We start from the raw sequence: 25197 nt of genomic DNA, 5'->3' as shown, positions 1-25197 counted from the left end.
AAATTTAATTGAAAATTATAGTTTTAGTTTTAGTTTGTGTATTTATATCCTCTTACAATGTTTTCACTTTTATTACTTAAATTTAGCATTATGAAAATATTGAAATAATCTAACGGATAATTCTGAAATTAAAATAGTATTCAGTAATTAAAGTAAGTACGCGTTAAATATCACGTAGTTGATATCATTTTTGCTGCGAGACAAAAAGCTGGCATAAAAGATCGAAACACTGTAAATCGGTTGTCTCTCAACAACCGCGAAGCAATTTGCAACAAATTATAACAGTCGCATTATGGTAATTGCCAATTAAGGTTTTGCAGCGCAATGTATTTCGTATAATGACATTGGAACGTAAGGAGTTAAAATTGGCACCCCGAGGGTCCGCATAATCCACGAAATCGCCGTCGGGCCTGCTAGAGACGCGGATGCGAAACGTCAAACGGCTGCGGCTGATTCATTTAACGTCGCGCGGACGATCCGCCAATAATGGGGATCGCGAGCGCAAGCACGCAACAACGCGAGTGCAGAACTAGTTTCAAGAATTTCTTAATGGGGCACCTGCTGCTATAATGTAAGCCATTCCCAACTGAGCGCAGCCGAGCGCGATCCTGCTCTAATTCCATATGTGAGAGAAATAACAGGAGCGAGTAACTAGTTTAATCTACGTGTGCCCGTAAAGCATGCTGATAAAGCAGTGCGGATTAGCTCGAGATGATATTTATTACACGACGCACGACGCAACCTTTTTATTCCTCATTCACACCACGTAGCTGCAACGTAAATGAAAATTATGTCCGATCTCTTGATACTCGCGGTACATAATATGTGCATTTTATGTGCGAAATTTAACGCATAAAATATAAACACATAATAGACAACGACGTCCTTAAAATAAGTATAAGTATTACTAGTCTGTTCAATCTTGATTATCTCGATAAAATATTAGCACTTTGATACCTTGGCAAAACATTGATTTATTCCTTTCCTACTCGAATTTATCAAATGCCAAAAAAGTATATCGATCTGGTTTTGTGGTTTGAATAAAACTCCACTAGAATTTCGCTGTGAAATTCGTCTCGGTCCGGCGACTACGAATAGTCGAATTCTTTTTCTCCTCTCGTTTCGCGATATTCTTTTTCACCTGCCGAAAATGGCGCAGATGGGTCGGCAAGGGGTACAGACGTCGGCCGACATCTTAGGATCCTAGGCATTTGCTAGTTTAGGTTTTTGCCGGTCTCCAGCCGGGTCTGACGAAATCAGTATATCTACTAATACCTTCTTCAGACTAAAATCACCTGCCGTTTGCTCATTCGTCCTTGGATAATTGCGCCTGTCAAGGCGCATGGTCCCTCGCATTCGTAGACAGATCCCACAAAATATGGTCAAGATTTATCGCTAGAATTGGTCAAATTTTTAACTGGCTTTAAGCGTCTACGAGAATCGCGATTTAATAGCACGACAAAGAGGCATGTCAGAATAATTGCCATTCTTGCCTCTCTACATTCTTCTACCTTTCATCTGCTATTGAGCAGATTGCCGCGCATGAATACTCCGCGAGTAAGTGGCCTGCGGAATTAAAGGAGACTCGCGTTAGTACCAATAATTTACACGCTGTGCGGGTCTCCTTACACGCGCGATGAGGAAAAAAACGACGGGGCGCAATCTCTCTTACCGTTCAGATATAAATTACATTACCGTGGCAAATGGGCTATTACGCGAATTCTCCATCTAGTTCCCCGGCTTGTTCCGTGTCTCAATTATTCGCAGACAGTTCGCGGCTTCTGGAAGGTATTCTTTGCCGTAACGGATGAACGCTTTCAATCTGTTTGTACTTTTCTTACAGACGCATCATGATCGCCGCCTTTTTAATTTTCGTAATCAACGTGACGTTGCAATCTCGCAGTGATGCAACGACGTTTCACTGTCATCCTCATCATAAGAAAAGACATTACACTAATAATTATGAGCGAAAAAAGTTCTTCGATTCCCTTTCTCTCTTCTCCGAAGAGCTTTTTCTCCATTTTTTTTATTTATCTCTTCTTTAGCGAATGTTTCGAGATGACAGTCGCCGTCTCGAAACAAGTTGCACCGCGAAACCGCGCAGCAATCTTCGATTTGTAAAATTGCTAATAGTTTTCTTTCGCTGACAGACGGAGAAAATGATTTCTTCGCCGTTCAAATACATTACATCGGCGAATAGCCTGAGACAGTCATTGATTGTAGTTGCGTGCGGAAACGTATTTAAAAGATTACTTGCAATAGCTTAAGATTTCTTTATGGTCTTTTTTATCACGCAGATATTAATATCACGAAATATATTATCCCATTACACATTTTATTCGAATGTAAGAAATACTAGTAATTTAGAAATTACTATATTTTTGATTACACACACAATTTCCTGGAAATTTACATAAAATATCGCGAATAATACTGCAGAATACATAGAAAAGAAAGTGCGAATTGAATATTGTTTTTCTAATCACTTAAAATTAATTAAACCGATGACTAATCACTCTCATTGTCAGATTTTATCGTGCGATATTTTTATTGTTGGTGGCAAGGCTATTCTCGCAGCTGCCTCCACGGTTCGTCCATTCCGATACCAATTACACGGTCGCGTCAAGTACGCCATTACGTAATTACATTGTACCTCTATTACTCGCGAATAGCCTGCTAGGATTCGAAACGTTCCGTTCGAAGATCTTGCCTCGTTGTTCCGCAGGCGAACGGAGGTCTTTTTAAATCTGAAACTCACACCTGCCGACTACTTGACAAGTCCGGATCTTCGGTTGAGAAAACTAGAAATAGTCACGATTTTTTACACCGCCGGCTAATTCGTTTCGCAAACTCCCAAGTGTCATCTGCGCCAAGTTCTAATGTGTTTCTATCCACCTTGTCCTCCGGCAACTGAATAATCGACCGATGGTCGTGTGTTCGGTGACTATTATTTCTTTTTTTCTACTAATGTAATTTCTTAGGATTCATGTTGCTTTTATTACGGCATTTCTCGTTTTTTCCTCCAATTCTTTAAAGAATGGTTACCTTATTTCAACAATAACATTTCAGTAACAATTATTGCTGTTGTATTGCAGATTTGCGGGTTGGAATTGTGATCTTTGTAGCGTACAAAGAAAGCAGACAGATTCATGCGTTTGCTAAAGAAATGCTGACAACAATAGACGATGATCGTTTTCTCTAAAATATTTCAGTTTTTACCCACAGGCTGCTCATCTGTGCGGGAAATATTCTCTTTTTCCGGAACATATCCCAAGATTGTAAAGACCGATGCTAGGCTTAAGTCGAAAGAAAGATGCGAGTCCACGCGATGGCCAACACCCGCTGCGAGAGGACTACCTCAGCGAGCCGTCTCCCGCAGTGTCGGGACGTCCCGAAAACAATTTCCTCGTCACGCGGAAATAGTTCGGTGCTCGCCGGGAGTTGCCTGAATCCGATTCGAGGCACGTGCCTCACCCGATTCCGACGTGCTGCCTGCCGCCGACTCGTCTTTTTCCTTTCTTCGTATTTTCGATCATCGCGATCCTATGAATAGAGTCCAAACGGATACGCGGACTTAACCGACCACGTATGAGGGCTCCATTGTCTCCCAGAGTTGCTCTCCCTTGTCGCTTGCAAGGGATCGTTTTTGCGAATTTAACTCGTTGCTTCATGTCGTTTTTTATGCACGTCATTTTGTGCATTTTTTACTGAAATTAATAATTCCAATTTGTTGACACATATTTACGCATATTCAACACTACAAGTTTTATTCCGAGCTACTCTGTATATAATATCTTCCATCGATGCGCATTAAATTATCAAAGCAAGTGTGATCAAGAGTAATGGGACCGTTCAGGTTCTCAAAAATGATTGCTCTGGCGGGCTGGTTACGAAATCAAAGTTCTTTTTTTTTTAGCTGCACACGGCACATTAGGTCAGCAGCAATTTCGTCGAGTAATCGATAAAGTTATATGCCGAAGAGCAGCTGCCCGTCAATCATCGTTCCGAGACCATCGACGTCCGAGCTACACGCGATGTAGGTTACTTTGCATTCCGTATCTCGCACGTTAGATTGTATAAACGGAACGCTCTCGAGCATCTACTATTAATCTTGGCCGGGTTGAGGAATAGCCATTAATATTAAGGCGGGGTCATCCGTGAGAGGGTGTATCTTTATAAATTATCGTCTTCTCAGGCTGTGTCGTTTGAGGTGACTATCTTTTATTGTCAGGAGACTTGTCAACTCTCATGATCGAACTACCCGAGATAATTATTTTCCGTGCAACTTCGCCCTTCGGCCGAAATCGAACTTAAACATCTCGCGGGAACGCTCGCTCGCTCGCTCGTTATAAGCAGATAAACAGACATGTCAAACGCTGTAACGCGATCTGTTTGCATTGCGACGTAGGAAACTTTAGTGCACGCAACGATTTCTGTATAATTTTTTCGGGAAATAATCAGCCGTAGCAAATTGTGCTACTGATGTGGCCAAGTAGTTATAAATATCGCTGCGTAACAAACTGTGCGCATTTTATTTTCAGCTCGTATATTTTCGTAAAACTATCTAAAGCAATTAAAATACACTTGGTTATCGTGTGATAGAATCGTTAAACAAAAAATATTGGCAAAATAAAATTTTATAATATTGATATTTTTTTCAGACAAAAGTTTTATTTGAAATTCAATAACTGCGTTTTATTTTAAAAGAACTCAGATATTTGTAGCGGGATAAAGTGCGTGTCTTCTTCTCATATAAGTCGAAGTATTCACGAAACAAGAAATATAATCTTGTCTTTATTAATTATTGCTAATTTCGGTGTCATGTAAGATACGCCTTCCGCGTATACCGAGCACGAGTCCTGCGCTCAGACTCCCGAATCGAATCCTACGATAATGAACGCAATTACGAGTTAATCTACCGTGCGGTATCATGAGATCGCGAGCATTAATGGGCAACTTTCGCCGGCGCGCGCGACCGGTTTCCTTTGAATCCGAGAACCGTGCGTAATCGCTTTTGAGAAAGAAGGCTGTCGTATAACATGAATCTTCAACGATTCAGTTGCTCGCATGTCGACCGAAAATTTCGGATCTTTTCTGCACATAGTGTATGTATATATATATATATATATACATAAATATACCGCAATCACGCGTACACGAAATGATGCAGTGTACGGATGACTCTTACGAAACTATACAGCATCTTTATTTTTTGATTGAAGAAAATGTTTAAGGTACAGTTACATTGGAAAGTAAGTTTAAATTGCAACAAACCGTATTTATCGCACCTCGTCGAGAGTTTTCGGATTTAAAAATCAAACTTTAATTCGCGCGGCATTCGATAGCTCGACAATGGTTAACGATTGACAAATGGCAAGACGAATGTCATCTCGATCTCATCACGCATTCAGCTGAGACTTATTTACGCATGGATGCGCGAGAAAATCACCGCGAGGGAATCAGTCCGCATATCGAGGAACGCAGGCTGCAATTTGCGCTCGCGCATCGCGTTGCATGTTCATCCATAATGTCTCCGAGACGAGACGCTTAAATCACACTTTAACGAGAAAGGAAAGTCGCGTATTACCGCATTACCATTACTGGATGATGGGGCGGTACCAGCAGGCACTGTAGACCGTTAATTTTCGAACGATTCGTTATGCGACCGAGCGAAAGGTCTCGTGATTCGCGGGCACGTTGTCGCCGTCGTCGTCGACCCGATTCAACTTGACGCCAGATAAGACGCGGATGCAAATAAAGATTTCCAGCTGTGAGAGATGGACGATGTCCACGGTGATAAATGAAAGCCGCGGCTCCCTCAGATAACTCCGAATCCTGCTGACGGCTGCGTGCCGTCACGGACTGGTAACTTTTTTTTTAGCGCAACATCTACGTAATTCAAGTTTGATCGTCCCTCGGATCTACCTTTCGATATTTCTCGGTGTTATCACTAGCGGACGAGAGCGGACCTTGATGTAAAAATAAAATTAAGTCGAGACTTTTCAGTATATGATTTATAAAAATCCACTATTATATATATCTTGATGTAATGATTAATAAAGTGCGTAAAGTGTATAATTTAAATATAAAATTTATAACACATTTTGAACTTATCGCGTCAAGTATATATATATGGAGTTTCGAAATTTCCGTCACACGATCAACAGAGTGGTTCAATGATGTTGTTGCATTGAATATCCGTCGGTCATTAAGGTTCCAATATCATTTATCACTCGAACTTCGTTCATTTGTCATTGTCGTCACGCATCGTTGACACCACTGAATTCTGTTTAGCGTTTCGAGAACAACGTTTGCGTAACCATTCCTTCGGTAGTCGTACTTTCGATTTCAGATTAATCGACCGCGCTCGGTCGGAGATTAATTTTGGAATTAAGGGCGCAGTGGGGTGCTCGCCGCGGGACGTGATATAAATTATCACCGAAATTGCGCCAGATGCTAATGAGCGTAAGGCAGCAGTCTTCTCTTACTTCTTTGTTGGTTGCGCGATTCTGAATTCGCGCAGATGCCTCGTTGTCGGCAATTATCTTGTCGACTTGTCGTTCGATCTTGATCAGTTGAATCCAATGTTCGATCAGATTTGCCGGATTATGCAGCCACCCATCATACCAATTTTGTTAAAAGTCGCTCGCGATTCTAGCCGCAGTATCCGTTAGCGGCCGTCTCGCATACCATTTTTTGTCTTTGCCGATAACAGGCCGGTAATTGCTTCGTCGAACAGCCACGATGCCGCTCCGACCAGCTATAGACGCGTAACTTTTACCGTGCGCGGCATTCTCATCATGAAAGAATCAAGGTTAGCGGAGTTTCCGCTTTTTGCGATACCCTCGCGCAATCACCGTGAAAATTCCCGTTTTTCATCTCGCCGACAATCGCGCGGCGTGCTATCTTGAGCTCGGCGGGATTCTTTATGTTTCTTTAAACGATCTTGTTACGCCGCGTGCCATGCAGATAAGGAAAGTCGAAGAAGTGAACAGTGGTTAATTGTCAACATACCAATTAAGCATGTTATTGCCCGCGTGACACGCACAACTTTTTCTTATTTAGTATTATTAATTGCTATTACTACTCATTTGGAAGTTCCGTAGTTTTAAACGAACTTATATTGTTCTGTGCATGTTAATTTTGCATCAAAATTTAAAAAAAAATATAAGTATTTATCTTTTTTGGTAAGAGAAGAATGTAACAGTGGAATATTTTCTGTTGTCTCAAGCGCGAACATCAATTTAGATTTCCGATAAGAAACATCGAAGGCCATTGGTTTCTTGTAATCGTCATCTTGATACGGTTGGTGTGCATAGTGTGAAGTCGAGGCTATCAATTATTTCACGTACCGATGATGAATTTGCGCAGAAAGCGGAACCACCTATCTGACAGCTATAATTCCGATGCATCTAATCAAGATATCAAGTAGAATACTATTGTCGATAAATGATTTATTGTATTTAGCTTTCATATATACGTTATTTCTTCACTTCTATGAGATTTATGTCACAATTATTTATTGTGAGATATATATATATATATATATATAAAATAACTTTCGTAATATTATATAATAATTGTAACGGATATGCAAATATTTTAGCTCAATGAAGAGCGATAGTGAATTTCAAGTCCAAATATGGGACAGTATTCTATCGGGTTAATTAAAGCCAGAGTCAGACTTTTGAATATTGATGTAGGCAGCTCGGGTACTTGGAAAGAAAGGCTGCCGTGTCTGTGACGACTGGACTGTCGTATCGCGCGATCAGCGATCATTATTCAGACATTCAATTAAAGACTCGCTGGATCTCTAATTCGGTCGGCGCCGTGAGATTATTCCGATATCTCTTGTATCGATTGCTTCCAGGTGGGTCTGTCATTTTATCGTACGTGGTGCACAGGGACGGATTTATTATTTTCTTCGAAGCAATCATTTTCCTTTCAATAAGAGTAATTTCAAAATTTTGTTATTCCATATATTCTGCATCTATTTAATAATATTAATTATATACACATGTTATTTATTGGATATAAATTAATATGTGTATTTATAATCGTTTAGAAAAATGAAAATATTTCTTTTGATTCTTTCAAACACTTTATTCAACATCGGTGCTATTGTTTGTTGTGGCACGGAAAAAATCTTTATTATACAATCACCTCAAATGGTATAACGGTGCATGGTGTAACGCTAGAGATTGCCTCTCGAGAGGCATCATCGCGGTACATAAATCTATTAGAGTCGACATGTCGATATGGAAAAATACTTCTAGCCTATTGAATCTAGGGGTTCAATCCGCCCCTGACAGTGCATCATCCAGTGCTCAGGCGGCGGGCAAGCGTGGGCGCGCGTCGTCGTATCGATCTCAGACTTTCTTCGACGAACATTTCAGAGCACACAGTACTCGGCTGGGTGGTCCCTGAGGCGCGTACAACAATGAATCATATCCCGAGAAAAAGGATTTCGGCGTGACACGGGTACCAGTCCGGAATGCAATGGTATGGAGAGCACGTGTGCACATACCGGAACTGCGATCGAACGATTCCCTTGTGATTCGCGATAAACGAAGTGAATAATCCGTGCATGTTTGAACCGAACTTGCGAACAGAGTCATTTATTTTTAATCCTTTCACTAGAAGCTCATTCATGATTCGAAATTGGATGGCATAGTATGATTCGTTTTGCGACACATGTATGGAAAATTGTCAATGTTGAGACATAATAATTTAATCATAAATTTTTTATTGAGAAAATAGGTTTGCATATTACTTACATATCTATCTGTTATTATAGCGATTACTCATTTAATCTTGTTATTTTAATTCTATTGAATTCTAAGGTGAATTTTCTTTGAAACAAACTATTGGAATTACGTCTCGCATGAAAACAGCCCTGAGTCTGCCGAGCAAACGCTCTGTCGGCACGACCAGCCACGACACGCACTTAATTAAATTAGGTGCTCGTTGATAGATTTCAATCATGCTTTCAGTACCAGCACCACACTTGATATAAATAGGAGCGGAGAAAGGGGGGGAAGAGGGGACTAGGGCTTCGACTCTACATGCTCCTAAAATTTAACAGACTACCGGGCGTCCACTTTCAGACTCCCGCAGCTTGTCCCCCTATGTCTTCTCTCCTCCGTGCAATTAATTAGTCCTCCCTCTGTCATCCCTTTGCGCTATCGTCCGTCCTCGTAATTCGACCTAGGGGGAATCAGAGTGCTGCGGGTAAACGTGACCTTCGTGAGAACTTTCTCTCCCGCGGGAGAATTATAAGCATCGTCGCTTTTCTTTCGCGTCGCGTTCGCCGGGATCGACAAAACGGAGACGCCCGGAAATTTGCCGTCGCGACGCCAATCGGTACGTATAACGGCTCCCTCGTGCGCGTCGTTTCGCAAATAGGTACTTCCGCCGAGCGCGAGAAAGTGTGTCGTGTAGATTAAATTAAGCCCGTTTTTTGCGGGACCCCGAAGCCCGGCTGCTTTCGCAGTTATTCTCGAGGCACTGTGCCGTACAGAGTTAATCAAGCTGACAGTTCCCCTTATGCTAACTAATTTGCGCCAGTTTTTTTGCTGCCTTTCGCTCTGAAATTGCTTCGCGCCCACATAACCGTGCATTTGCGTTTCGTCGCCGCTTTGTATCTTTTGGCAAAAATCGGCGTAAAAACTCTGCCGCAATCAAGATGACGTCCGAGATCGAGATGATGTGTGTAATTATATCGATGATAATATTCGCAATGATATGCATCGAAAATAAGGGACAAAGCGCCGATTACGTGTATTTTGTTGCATTCTCTCTTGATGGGCCAATCTCCTACCTTTGGGCGAATTAACGTATCGCTAAGAACGTCGCATGAAATCGATTTAAATAAATCGCATGCCTTTACAGGTACTTATGGGTCGTAAAAACGTTTGGATCGAGTTATCGATTCAATCTTTCACGCTGCGGGACTCCAACGCCACTCGGTAATTCAGAAGAGATTCGGTTAGCCTTAATTCTCTCTTTCTTTTTCTCTCCCTTTCTGTTGCTGCCAGCCTTTAGCGTGCGTTTCGAAAAATGATGAAAGTTACGGTGATGCAACGCGGGTAATTGCAGTTCTCAAATCCTGGATAGAGAGGAAACCGACGCGGACGAGGGCGGGTTACTCGAAAAGGGAAGGCAAGGGGAGACAAGTGGAGCGGGTGGTACCGCAGGCAGCTGGTGAAAAGGCATTTATTGCCCGTTGCACCATTTTACGGGTTCTTAATTCCTTTGCCGGTATTATTCCGAAGATAGGAAACGGCTCTCAAGAATACTGCCAGGTCTTGGCAATCCTTTAAAGAAATTCACACTACCCTAAACACTCCTGCACAATGCTACTGGCAGGCTTTTATATCTTGGAAGCCGCTCTTTGTTGACACTTTGCTTCAAGGAGCTACATTCTCCTGGAATTATCCCTTCTGACAATTTTAGTTAACATGAGTGAAACGTTTAGATTTAATTCTTTACACATTAAATTATTTTCCGAATTACGTGACAATTAGAATCAATAATTATTTAGGCTGAACTAATGAATAATCCAACAATTTAGATGAAGCGTAATCTAGCATCGCTGATAGAAACTAACGCGCAGCTGCGGACAAGATATTCTCAATCCTAAAAACCGGTCCGTTGCGATTTATGCGCGAAAATTACTCACTGATGTATTTATAGGGTGATAACGAGAACCCTGAATGCATATTAGTAATCATCGTTAATCGCTGTTAATTAATCTATCCAATGAGAGATTATTAAAGCTATTGCGCGAAGATTATAGTTTTGCGCGATAACGTATTACGACATTATTAAAAATTGATATGCATTTCACCGACGGAATGTATAATTGGCAATCCCGTTGCAATGAAACCGTTCGAATCTTGAAGATTATCATATTTTTGTTCTTTAAAGTAATATTTTTTTTTGTCAAAATAGAATAATTATACATTTGTTTTTAACATATATATTTAATATATTAATGGCAAAAATTTCGTGACATTATTTATAATTTCCTGATTTTATATCATTTTTACTTTGTCTTTTCGATGACTCAACACGTTGCATCTCATAAAAACGATGATTCTTGACGAAGACATTAAGATAATGTTAATGTATTTTGGAGTAACGCCATTTGTGTACATGCAACGCGTGCGTGCAGCCAAGCATGTCTAAGACGGCAAAACGCTGACAGCAAGGTCGTCAGTAATGTAGAAAAAAACAGTGACATTAAATGCGTAAGTTCCGCCGAAGTTTCTGTAAAAAAGAGAATAAATTATGTGCAATTAACAGTAGCGCCAGTTATACGCGTCATAATAAATTTTATAAAAGCATCAAGATGTAAAGATGCTGATAGCGTTTTGCGCGACGTCTCATTTCCTCAAATGATAACTCGGATCATTACATCAATCATCGATCACTGTCAACATGTCCTTTGAGTTGATCTTTTTCTTATTAATTAAACATTCAGAAGTAGAGCGAGGAAGTAGATTTAACTACTTTATTGCTCGTCACAGAAAAGCCAAGCGCAATATTTTTATCAAGACACTGGATTTTTGTTGTTGCGTCTACAATACTGTTGAATGATTGTAGAAATTTATTTAGGATTTGATTGATCAGTGTCGGAATCAGTATCGGACACTTCCGCAACTTGCGGTTAGAATCGGAACCAGTAAATTCGCTTTACTCTTTTTTTTTTTTTTAATATTTTGTTACACATCAATCGATGAGAACTAACATTTTTTGTTTATAATAAACTATTATTCTTTAAAATACCTAATAGTATATTTTATCAAACATGCTATTTGAACGGTACAAACCGATTTGCTTTTACAATGCGAAGCAAAATATTATAATAGAAACTGATAGCTATATAGAAAATTCAGAGGTTCCTTAATCATTCGTTGTGATTTTACAAGCGTGCAGGAACAAAACAAAAAAGTTATGTTGTTTTCATCGAAAATCGCGTTTGATCGTACGAGTTGTGAGTATCGGCCATCATAAAAGGGTATAATAAAGTCGCGATCAGACACCGAGGAGACGCGTTTTATCGTCGCGCATCGGCGCGTCATTTTTCATGAGATTTTACTTTTACGAGGCAAGCGTGCCTCGTAACACGAGCAGCGACGAGTGCGTGAGGAACGAAGGCGCGAGTTACCGGAGGCCGGCTGACCGGTAACGTTTCTTTGAACGATAAAAGTAACGTTGATTGCTGCGCGGCCGCGGAGTGCTGCGGCACAATGCGATTTCAATTTTATTATGCCAGCTGCGGGAGATAACCACCGCCGGCGGTCGTAACTCACGCGGTATCCTTTAAGCTGTCTTCACGGTGAAACTGTGTCAAATCGGCAGAATAGCCCCCGCCGGATTCCTCTTCGTGCGAGGAGCATCGGCGCCCGATATAGAGGTAAACCCGTCGAGAATAATGCGACGCGGACCGCCGGAAGTTCGTATATTCTCTCTCCTTCTCCCTCGTCTGTTCGAGACGCAATGCAAAATTACAGTGTAGCACTCTTTCGACTTATTTTCGCGATTTAATACTACAAATGTTGATTATTTTTCTAAACATCCAAAAAGATGGTCCACCAGATTCATTATCTTTTATTTTTCTCATTAGTCAAATGTCGGCGCACGCAAGAGAAGCTAATTAAACCCCGTGCCTAGCATATAGAATTTTAATTAAGCTATCGATTTCCAAATGACCGCGACGAATGCGAGCAGCTTGACAGATATCCTCGGTTCATAACGGCCGTACATTGGGGCGGAAAAAAAGAGCGTCGGATAATTTATTCAAATACGCACATTGATATACAAATGGAACGTAATTACTGTTAAAGCGCGCGAATGTGAATATACATAGCCTCGCAGCGATACCGAGATTTTAAGCCGTCGGTCAATTAATATCCATCTGGCGAAATCACCTGGCCTCGTGTAATGGTCGCGCGGAGCCCGTCGCGCGTTACATAGCCGAGTACAATAATAAATAATTAAAGCCGCGCGTCCGTAACCGCGTGTCTTTCGTTTCTTTGGGCCGGCACCGAAATTACTCGGGCGTGGATGTCCCGAGGAGATCTCGTGTCGCCCGGCTTAATTAGTTTTGCGCTCGCATTAATGGCGGTCGCGCAATCTCACACTTTATTGCCGTTTCGGCAGGTGGGTTCCCGAGAAAGATGTGCGAGCGTACGGAATAGCTTCCGTTAAGCTATTCCCCGGGCGATTAGCCACCGACGTGGCGTCTGCGATTTTTGATTCGACACAAGTGAGGCCCGACCAATGATCAGGGAACGCGCTAAATTGCACGCCGTGGGGCGAATTAAAACGATTGCCTATACATCGTGCATCGTACGCCGAAGAAAATTTCGAAATTTATCTCGCGCGATGCTGGACAGAATTCCGAGTTCTATACGATCGCCTCGAAATTGCTCCCATGAATCTGTCACCATGCTTTAGCGATGTTGAACTCTCGCTTCTGTATTCTTTTATTTCAATTTTGAAGATTTACTTTGCGCGACCTATTTAATGATAAAAAACAATTGAAAAATAAGCTGTATTGAATGCATTCGTAATTTATCTGCTTTGTACATCAAAATCTTTGAGATGTTCAATTGTCTCTGTCGATTTTGTAGCTTGATCATTGTTGTCGGCTGTTGTTTTTCCGGAAAAAATTGTATGCCAAGAATATTGTGATACAATACAGAATAATTTGAATATGTGCAATGCATTAAAGCGGATTAAAGAGTGAATTGGTTTCAGCGTAAGCTTGAGAGCTTACTTATATGCATATATCACTTTCACGCACATTCCAACATTTTACGGTGGATAAAATTGTATAAAATATAACATGTATTCGAATTATTTTAAGTTTTCAGAAAGTTTACAAGTACAGAATATTCGGCTGCTAATGAGTACCAAGTTGGAGTAAAGATGTTATATGGTAATCGTACAAAGTTCGAAAGCGTTTCTCTCGCTGGCTGGTAGTGCTCAACATCCGGTTGAGAAACCGCGCTATAAACCACGAAACCTCATGACTTTTTGATCGGCGACACACAAGAAAAACGATAACGCAAACTTTTTGTTTTGGCACGTTTTCTGCTGTTGTGTTTCTTCTGAAAATGCGTTCGGCCATGTTAAAAATGTAAATTGTACCGCGTATTTCTTTTCTTTCTTTGCAATGCATTTTATGCGATAACATCGAAATTGAATATAAATGGCGATTTTGCGAAGTCAAGAATCTGTCTAAATAATTTCTTCTAGTTTGTTTCTTAGCAATCATAGCGAAGATGGCTGATTTTGATATTTCTAAATATTTAGAAAGTCGAGTTATTGATTAAGTTAACCTACTCTATCGTCAAGTTTTCTATAACTCGTAGCCATTCGTTGGCAGGTAAGAAAATTCCTACATTAAACTATGTGGTATTTGTGGAATAAGTAAGGGCTATCGACTCTATTTATATAACGGTCGAGCAAACAAACTCGAACATCATCGAACGTGCTTACCCTTTCCAATTATCAGAAAACGTCTGGACTCCACTTGGAACTCTCTCATGACGTTTGCATTCAGAATAGTTGTCGAACGTCGGCTACAGATAAGCTAAAAGCAGGGAAGCGCACGAATTCATGCTGATCGCACATGTATATTTATAACATGTGCGATTCTTTTCGCCGTTGCGCGTAATAGTCTGTCTACAAATGCTAATGAAGTTTCGAAGCGAACGTACGCCCCGCTGACGAAGATCTATGTAAACGAGCGATCGCGCAAAAGCACAGTGCCAAGCCTGACGTAAAACTGTGACTTTACGTGACTTATCGCTTGCAAAGAGGACACTGATAGTTCGTTTCTTCATTAAAAAAAACTTCGTGCAGGATAACGGAAAATAAGCTACTAAAAATTGCACATGAAAGAATATTTTTTTTGCGCTAAATTTAATAATATACGAAAACAATTGAATAATATCGTGTTTTTTTTTTTAATGTTTGACGTGAAAAAATATTTATTTAATATTTCATATATAATGATAAATAATAATCAGTCTGTGTCAGACGATCCGTCTCGCCAGCGAGACATCATTATGGATACGTAATTATAATATTTTATCGGTACATGCATTTCCTTGCTCGGCATTATTAACTATAAGGGTGGAGGGATATAATATGCACAGAAACCCATGGCGCTTAACACAATCTCCGTATCGTCCGGTACGAGCGAGAGGCAGAGAATCCATAATGGACTGTCGTAATTTCCATTCATAATATCACGAAATCGATAAATTATTATACAACATCTATCCCCGATGATTAATGACTGCGATCGAATCATCTCCGCGCCCTTACATGGATCACTACTACGTACACTCGGCCGAACACATTATCTCTTACCATGAGCGATATTTCACCCATCTAAACCGTTCGAATATTCATTAATGAAACACACGCGGGGTGTGCTTGCACGTCGATGGAAAACACGGCCGGTAAAAAGTGGACACTTAAGAAGGATCTCCACGAAGGGTTCGTCGAGAGGGGGAGATCGCGGGACTTAACGCGGCACCTACGAGGACGTTTCCACCTACGCGATCTTCTCAGGATTTGTAGTAAAGATTCCTTTCACAGATTCATTAATATCCCGCGTTATTAATAGAGGACACGCTCTGGGTATAAAAGACTCATAAATACGGCGGCGGGGAGCGCGAGTGTGGGTGTTCGGTGGCCGCCCATGTCGATTGGCGTGCGGTCCGCCTGAAGTAACAATTTAATTATAGCACGGGTCCGATATGTATAGCAACCACCCACGGTAAATTGATTTCGCCACGGTATTAAGCCGGCGGACAGCGCCGGATTTATAGGAGTCCGGATACGCATACCCGGCAGCGCTAAACGGTAGTCGACGAATAGAGTTCGCCCGTGTTGTAATTAAGGAGTTCCTGCGAATTAGCGGATTCGTTTCGAGTCATATGTACTACGTCGGACTCGTGCATATCTTTATCGCCGCGGGAAAGATTAGAATAATCGCATCTTCGATTGCGTTTCACGCGAGGGAATCATTTTGGCATTGATCGGCGACTCAATTTTCGTGGCTACGTTTGGGCTAAAGTATAAAATATGTGATACGGATGATAAATGCAAACGGATATACCAAGCTTAGAATTTTTTTTTTATCTATTTACAAGCATGAGCACGATATTTTTCTGAATGTTTTACATGCAAGTCGGCAGATCATTATTGCTTATTTATTTATCTGCCAGAGATCAAGATTCCGCAAGTTCAGGAAGAGAGAGCCGGAAGTATATTAATCACAATGTATGGAGAGTACAGAATCGTTCAGAAAAATGGCCAAGCAATCGATCGGTCGGTCGATCAATATGATCTCGATGTATAGCTTAATCGCGTGCGCTTCGCCGAGGCAATGAAATTGGATATTCTCATGATGAGGTAATTTACTGCAACTTACGATGGAAAATGCGCGTAATGTGACTAGATTAAGTTTACTTCGTTATAGAAATTGCATGTTGTTACACAAATGCATTATATCGTTACTGCGCAACGCGCTCTCTTTTGCCGCGCTCGTCCCAGCGATCTGAAATGTCAATGACACAGATTTAGCGCTTTAGCCGCTCGCACCCTGCATTTCGAAATTTCCGGCCCGGTTACGAATGATCATTGTACCTGCCGATGCAGCAGCCGTGCGGCGCGTAGTAAACCTGGGGAACTCGTTTAAGAATAATTCTCTTTGCAGTCGGCACGTTTATTGTGCCATCGAATGAATGGCCGATGGAAGGGCTCTAATCCACGGTATTAGGTGAAACCCGTCCACGTTTTCCGGGCGATTCATACAAACGCGTCGTGTATCGACGAACGGGGACAGGTAGTCGCACTCGCCGTGTGAGATCTATATCGCACGCGGCGTTTCCACAAAGGCTCATTCGCGATTATCATCGGCTCCGTTCGCGCTCGAGTAAATATTTGTTCTTGTTACGCTCTCGTGTCGTTCACGCGCGCTCTCGACGTAGAAAAAAAAACCTATTCGATCTGAGGATTTTGCGAGGCTTTGAGAGTTCATTTCTCTGAAAGAGGGGGAGGAGAGAGAGTGAGAGATTTAAAGGGCTGGATGATGACACTAAGCTGGACGCATAAATACAAAAGAAACCGGCAAAAACGGCGAAACGAGCGTTTTAAGGTAGCATTGCGTGCACGTAACTGCGCGCACGCGGTAGAAAATGATCGTATTCAGCTTTAATTTAAGTTAATTATTAATTAGGAATGTCATTTACTTCTTGCTTACGCGGTTAACCTCGATAACCGAAAGATTCGATGCACGCCAAACGGCGTATTCGACAACGATGTAATTTGCTGCATGATCATTATGCGTAATTAAATACTGCAAGGGCTCACTTACGATTCTGTAATTTTTTTTTGTTTTGGTCAAAACAATTTTTTGGACGATTGCCACCAACTTCAAAGCGAATTCGCGATTGTACCAAATTATAGTCATATTAAGGGACAGATTTCGAATAGCCCTCTGGTCCAGACCCAACATTTAATTAAGACAGAGCCAAACAGGATTTTAAGATTTTAATGAGCGGTTTGGTAGCAATCCTCCATAGCAACGGAAAACGGAAATTAAGTAATTACATCATTATTGTTTAGTTATTCGTGGACGGAGGGACGAATTCAATTTGTTGCGACAAGTTGGATCGGATATTTGTTATTGTCTCCCGGGATTTGTCTAGACTGGCAAATGAGCGGGTAATTATATTGTTTTAAGCGACATTTCGGAGCTAGACAATTCGCAATTCTATGTCAATTTAGTTCGTTAGCATCGTTATTTTTGTGATTTCTTTTCAGAAATTTCTGATTTGTTTTAAGAAAAAATTTTGATGCATGCATACTTGGGGGGGGGGGGGGGTGCCATTTGAATATAAATCTCACCGTAACATAAATCTAAACCACATGCGGTCGTTTAACAACTCAACAACAGGTGTATTTGACTTTATGCGTAATAGATTTTTTACACAGCTTTGCTGCACGCAGCTTCGCAATTTTAAAAGCAGTATTACCATATATTAATTAATTTTGCATTTCTTTATTTTTCATAAAATAGGATCATAAAATATTATATTTCGTGTTTCGTGCACATGCAGCTCAGGAAATTATTATCGGTCTTTCGAATGAATGATGATCTTTCACACGTAATGAAAATATTGAAATCGCAGTCGCTCTAATCGCCAAGTTCCGCAGAGAACACGATAGACTGTAAGAAAAAGAAAACTTGGCCAAAAAAACGACGCTAAGGCCGTTCGTCGGCAACTGGTAGCCGCGAGGGCAGCGGCTGCGTTGATCATTGGTGAATCCGGCTTTAACCGCGACCGCCGACCGACCGTCGCCTGTGCCGAAGGACCTACCTACAGCAGCGCTCCATGCCGCTCGAGTGTATTTACGTGTTTCGGAATGTTATTATAAGTGGCAACACTCGTGGGACCCTCTTTCCGGCCCTTACATCCGCCCTCATCCCCTCTTCTTCTACTACAGACGATCTACGAACGCGAAAGGACAGCGTGGAATTTCCGCCGTCGCGATCTTGGCGCACGTATTTTTTTGCAATTCCTGTTCGATCACCGCCGAGACCGATAAAAATCATCCATACTGCGGAGAATTTGTTGCACGGAATTTGATGGCATCTAAACGATCCGCCGTTTCGAAAGTAGTTTTTTATAATTGTACATCTTCGTGAAATTTGGATTTTTTATAAATTATCGCATTTCTTTAGTATTCTAGAAATTTTAACTAAATTTCGAAAATTACATGTGCTAAATGATATCTGTTTGACGAAAATACAATGCAATTATTATTCGAATACTAATTCGGCACTTCCATTACGGAGCTATTGCAGTGATGGTGGAGGATGAGGGATTAAAAATTTTTCATTTTTATTTACGATATGTTTTAAATATGACATCTGTCTTAATTATCCAGCCGCTAGCATGGTGGTCGTCGTCTTCCAGCAATACATGCATCGTTGCGCGCAATAATGTCAGTAAAAAAAAATCCTTTGTCCAGTTTGTATTCACATCCCGGGGCCTGTCATAATTCGCGGAATTTTTTCGGCAGCGTGATCGCGGTGCACCCGCCTCAAAGATCCGCCTCTTAACGAGCCGCATATACCGCCGGTCTGTATGCTCCGGCGTCGGAGAGCGGCTCGCAATTAGCGCTCCGGTACAACTCGACAATCGGCACTCTTCGCGATCTTCGCGGGCACGGGGCACGCCGATAAAACTCTCATAATACGATTCGACTCGTCGGCCGGTCTCTCGACATGGGCGGTCGGACCACGTCGCCGCCACAATCAGCAGAAAACTCGCGTTTGTTTGTGTGAACGGTGGGAACTGATATGATCGATAAGCCAAGCCCGGGTTTTAATAAATATGTCAGTTCGCTGCCATCGGTTCATTACGCCGAGTCGTCCGTTCTCGGATTTTTCTACCGCAGTGTATTATCGTCCGTTGAAAACGAAAGCGCGAATGACACGAATGACACGATGCAGGGGAGGGGGGTTCACGGGCAGGCGAAAGACTGTGATCGAATAAATTTAAATTGTGTGCGCTTGCTCTGAAATGCACCTGCCTCGAAGAAGTGTACTCTTGCGAGAGCAAGAGCCACTTTTAAGTAACAATGTCATTCATGATGGCGGGATTATGCCCGGCTGTTTATGACGCTCGACGGCCACGTGATTGCACATGCGGTGTGTTCAGAAGCCGCTTGAGATTCGTCCTGACTGATAAGCTTGTCACAACCAGATTTCACCGATGCAAATGATGAAATGCTGGTAAATCTTTTAGCATATTTAATAACGTAACCACCGAATATCACGTTGTCAGTCTGCTCAGATTGCAATAAACAAATTTTGCAATAAACGTTTCCCTCATATATATGATTTACGGTGTGCTGACGAATACTGGATACTCATCTTTGATTATGAATATAAATCGACAATTAATTTTTTTGCGCAACTTTGATCTAATATTTGAGAAACTACTTTTTTTTTTTAAATTATTTTATAATCGGTATCTCTTGGTACACATTTTAACTTTTGATGTAAACAATGCATCAACGGAGATTATCGTTCCTCGATCTCGAAGGAAAGCAATTTAAGCTCGGAGAAATTCGCGCGACACATTCGGCATTATCCTGCGTAAAAGCAAATTTTGCTTTCCATCTCAATGCATGCGCGTGACGCACAATTACGTAGTCGACCTGGCTGAATCGAGTTTCGTAAACGGCTTTCAACGTCTATCGTTGTATGCGTGTGGTCTGTATGCGTGGTTGGGAACAGTTTAAAAGTTCACGAACGTTCGGGGAACATTCCGTGGTAGCTATGGCGAAAGCGGCGTTCCCTCGAAATCACCGCCGTTACATATAGTAACGACGTATTAAATTCCGATTTTAGGCGACGGCGGTATATACCGAAATTAGGCCAATTCGTGCTTTAATCGATCTGCCACCCAAGCAGCCGTATGCCGTTTGCTTGTAGAAACGGATCGTCGAATATTTGGCCGCTTAACCATCATGTAATTTCCACTCGCCTTGATTAAATCGAGCGAGTTAAATGCATATGGGAGGAGCGGTCGCAACAATATGATGTAAATGATGGATTTTAATGCCAGACAAATACACGGTTGTTCTGATTGGCTGTAAAGAAGGATACGGAGATCATGTATTCGAAGCGATTTTTCTTGTTAGTCCTGATTTAAATAATGTTTTATGATTACTTTATGATGCGAGGTATTAAAATGTTTTTATTGCGAGACCTTATTTGACCATTTTCGCTTAAAAAAATTACACATAAAGAAAATTTCAGTATTGTTTCAGTTATGAGATTCGGTACTCAACATACTTTATTCTTATATTTTTCACGGATGCTTGAACGGATTGATTAAAATATGCGAAAAGGGCGTTTGGTGATTATCTTTTTATCGTTTGATATGAATATTTTCGCGAAATGTCGTGCATTTGCGCAAAGCATGCCGCATGGTCTGTCAAACCCCGCCTCTCCATAATCTCTGAAATATGCCTGTACCTATATATTTTGGATTTAGGACCCTCAATTTAAATTTTAATCAACTCATCACACAACGGATGTCACGCAGCTTCTAGAAGCTACAACTATAACGACCGCTGTAACGTTTGATTAACATACGATTTTGTATTTAACTCTGTGGAATTAATTGCTTTCGCGTATCACGCTCGCATAACAATGTTTTAACAGTAAATATTGAAATGTGATACAGCTTTTAAATATTCATTATAAATTTTTATTTGATTCACACACGATCTATCTTACAAAATTATAATTTCTTATTTTAGTATCTATTCTATAATTTTGTCATAATTTGGAATTTTCAAAGACCTAAGATTTTTTAGGGGCGCTGGTCTATGTTCTGCATATTATTACTGCTAGCAGCTTCTCACCGAAGGCACACGGTGAGACGGTTTTGCGAAAGTTCGTAACATGTGTTTCAGGTCAGTCGGCACGTGTTGGTGGTCCGGCTTGACCGTAAACGTCGTGACTCGGTAGAAGTAGGACGCCGACAAAGGGCGCCTCCGGTTGTTCTATTGTGAAGAGTTCAAGTCCATGGAAACCAGAGGCATTGTCGAGCCTGCTTCTTGTCCGACTCGCCCGTTTCAGATTCATCCTCGGAAATGGAAGAAAAGAGCGGTGCAGTTAGTACATTGAATGCATTCATTTCAAACTAGGGTCTCGTCTGGTGTTTGTCGGGTGGCGCCGCTCTGCCATTTTTTAGCACGCTTTGAAGAATTTTCCAGGCACGCCCACGTCTGGAAAATACATATGAAATTGTTAAAAAATATTTTCAGGTGGTAAAGATTCACTTTTAGTCATAAATTAGCATTGATTAATACATACAGTTAGATTTACACTGGATTCACATTTAATGGTGTGTTTTACTTACATCCGGTTGTCTGACAAAAGAGTTGCTCTTTTTTTCGTGAATACCAATAATCTCCTAAGGCGATTAAATTGGTTTAACATGCCAATGGATTCTCTCTCACGATCGATGCGCGCTTACCCTCAATCCAGCTTGAGACACGACGTGCGTCCTGGAAGCGTGCCCGTCTTGGGAGGTCGTGGCCATACTTCTGTGGGGATACGCTCGTCCTCCTAAATATGTTATTAGTTCGGTCGTATAACTGCTTCATTTTGAGTGCATGGCCTGAAGGCGATCATCTGCCTGCACGAGCGGGCGCTCCTCGCCAGGAAGAAGAAAAGGGAGCAAGGACGAGGTGGAGGGCAACGCGCGCAACGCGAATAGACACGCTGCGTTTGTAAGAAAGAGTAGCTTCGCCCTCCCAGAAGTTCTACCAGGGAGGCCTAGATTGTTTAATCGTCCCCCCCCTAATCAATGCCACGCCACCCTGTAATTTTGCCAAATTGCAGAGCGACCGTCCTGCAGGACATTCGGGAATAGGCAGCAGCGTGAGAGAAGATAGGTCTTAATTTAGGACGCTATAAAGCAGTTGGCCGGGGCGTGCTTCTCTGCGTGCAGTCGACATTATTACATTATTTAACGAAAGCGCGGAGGTTGAACGGTTTAACATTAAATTTTACAAAATACGCAAATCACGAAAAACGAAAACTCAAGCATAATAATAAGCCAAGTTTAGAGGAGATTTATTTATTGACACGAAATTGCTAATATGGCTGTTTTTTTTAATCGTAAACGACAGTTTTAGCAAAGAGTCTATGATATTTATGGAGCATATTTTATATTTTAATTTATTTGTATTAATAATTCAATGGCAAACTAAATTTTTCGATGCATGTAGCAGCACCGTTCTTTTTTTCCAATTAAGTTGTACACATAAATGCAAAATACTTGGAAAGTAACTTTCTTACTCATTCCCGCCTTAGCGATCAGCTTGTACCGTGGTTTCACCATGGTTGGATTTTTTTTTTCGGCGTTTGTACGTGTTCGCCGGAGAACAAAGGCAGTATCGAGACTAGGTATGTTTGACCGCCTCGAAGCGGTACGTCGTTAACCCGCGGTAACGGCGAAACGCGTAATAACTCAATTTTTCAAATAAGCCAGCCGGGGGCGCGGGCGCCACAACATTAAACGCAATTATCGCTTGTTTAATATTTTGGCCATGCAAATTCGCTGCTACGGTGTGGCGTGCTCTTTCGTGGTGGCGCGATCAAAAAGTCAGACCCGTTCGCTAATACCTCCTCCAGCAATCACGAGCGGTCGATCGTGTGATTGCTTTTTCACCGCGTTGCGAGAAGGTCAGCGTGAGAGCGAAGGCGCATTCGCTTTATTGCGCTTTTCAGTATTTCCTTTCGCGTTACTTTAATTACAGATACGCATGTAGATCATTCTTACGAAAACACAAGTTTTTTTTTACAAATTTGCTTATCTTTAGCTAAATGGATGTTAATGAAAAAAAAAAATGTATGAGTTGAGTTGACAAGGAAAAACTTGACGTGTCGTCCTTCGTTATTTCAAGATTATGCGTTTTAACGAGCGCGATGATCCCCTCTTACAATCCTACGCGCGAGTCTGGCGTAAGTAATTAGCTCGATCGAGTTAATTGGCGCGAATAAAATTATATGGCAATTGATTCCACGGGGGGATGGTCGTAGCGGCGGCTCCTGGAAGTCACACGGTGCATCCTGGGTGGCGGGTCGATTAAAATTTGAATTGGCCTAATTCAAGGTACAGGTGCAGGCACACCCCTGCGCTTTAGCCTCGCCGGAGTGGGCATTAAAGCTTGGGTGGCATCGACGGGGAGATCTCGCTCTCGCGTCAAAAATATGCTTGCGTCGTTCCGCTGAGCAAACGCTTCGTAATTGCAAATGCAAAATTTTTACATTTTACATACCGTGTATATTTAGATTATATCTAAAGCATATCACTTGAACTTATTCAAACAACTACTTTACCTTTTTCAGGAGAAATACGAAAATTATTATTAAAAATGATATTTCAATTATTTCCTGTGAAAATAAAATATCGTCAAGAACGTAATGAGATGTGTGGATTAAGATTTTTGAAATTGAGCAATGATTCCGGATAGATTTCGATAGTTTCGAGTAAAGACTTTATTTTCGTGGATGCTTATGTTGCAGGGCTGATCACATGATTTTTTTTCCATGCGCGGCTTAGTCGTTCCGCTAATAATACGTGACACTCGTTAATACTCTAATTCACGACGCTACGTCTGTCTTCCTAGAAGGCTGCTGTTGAAACTACCTGACAGTCGTTGTGTTTGGACATAATAAAAATTAGTTTCGACGGCTAAGTCAAAATGTCAACCTAGTTTCATGCATTCAAAAATCTTTAATTATTACAATCAAAAGCGGATAATTATTATAAGCGTTCATCTCTCGCATGACTTCGTCGTGTAACTTCTTATAGAATGTGAAAACTTAGCACTCACGGTTTGTACGAAGGCACCGAGCTCACGCAAGACGAACGATCGAACGGAAGATATGTTAACTGTAATTAGGATTCGTCTCTTCATTAGCATAATAACTCTGTTACGAGCGTGCTCGCACTCCTCTCAGCCAAGCCTTCGCTCATCTCTCAAACCCCAACGCGCTCTGCTTGTCTCGTCTCGAAGAGATCCGGAGCAGTTTCCAAGCGCTGAAGGCGAGGGGAGGTGTCGAATAAATTGAGGTCGCGTGGGGCGGACGTCTGCCAGAATGGAAGACCACACTGACGCGATTCCTGCTATCCTCAGGGTTTTAGATCCAAGAAACTGCGTGGTTCCTGCTAGAGGCTTCGGGGGTGGGCGGAAGAGTTGTAAAGAGGGCGGCGTCGGCTTTGTGCCAGCGCCGTTTCCGCTCGGCTTTTCCGGACCTTTTTTTCGTTTCACTTTTTTTTGACCGCGAGAGATTCTGCTATAAAGTTTTTAATGCATGTTGTACATATTTTTTTATAAATAAATTAATTGAAATTGATCTTGTATATATTGCTAAATAGCTTAAAATTATAGCAATTAAAATGTTTATAGTTTAGATTTTTCCGAGATCTTTGAGTCGGCTAGAAGAAAGAAAACCGGATAGGACTTTAATGTATACCAGATACAGCATGTGTTTCGCAGAAAAGGCAAGTAGCATAAGTCGAAATAGATTTTTCCGAAAATGACATCGGGAAAAGCTACTCATGAAATATA

Source organism: Linepithema humile, chromosome 5, assembly GCF_040581485.1.
Source record: "Linepithema humile isolate Giens D197 chromosome 5, Lhum_UNIL_v1.0, whole genome shotgun sequence".
NCBI classification, from domain to species: domain Eukaryota; kingdom Metazoa; phylum Arthropoda; class Insecta; order Hymenoptera; family Formicidae; genus Linepithema; species Linepithema humile.
This window is presented reverse-complemented; position numbering follows the sequence as displayed.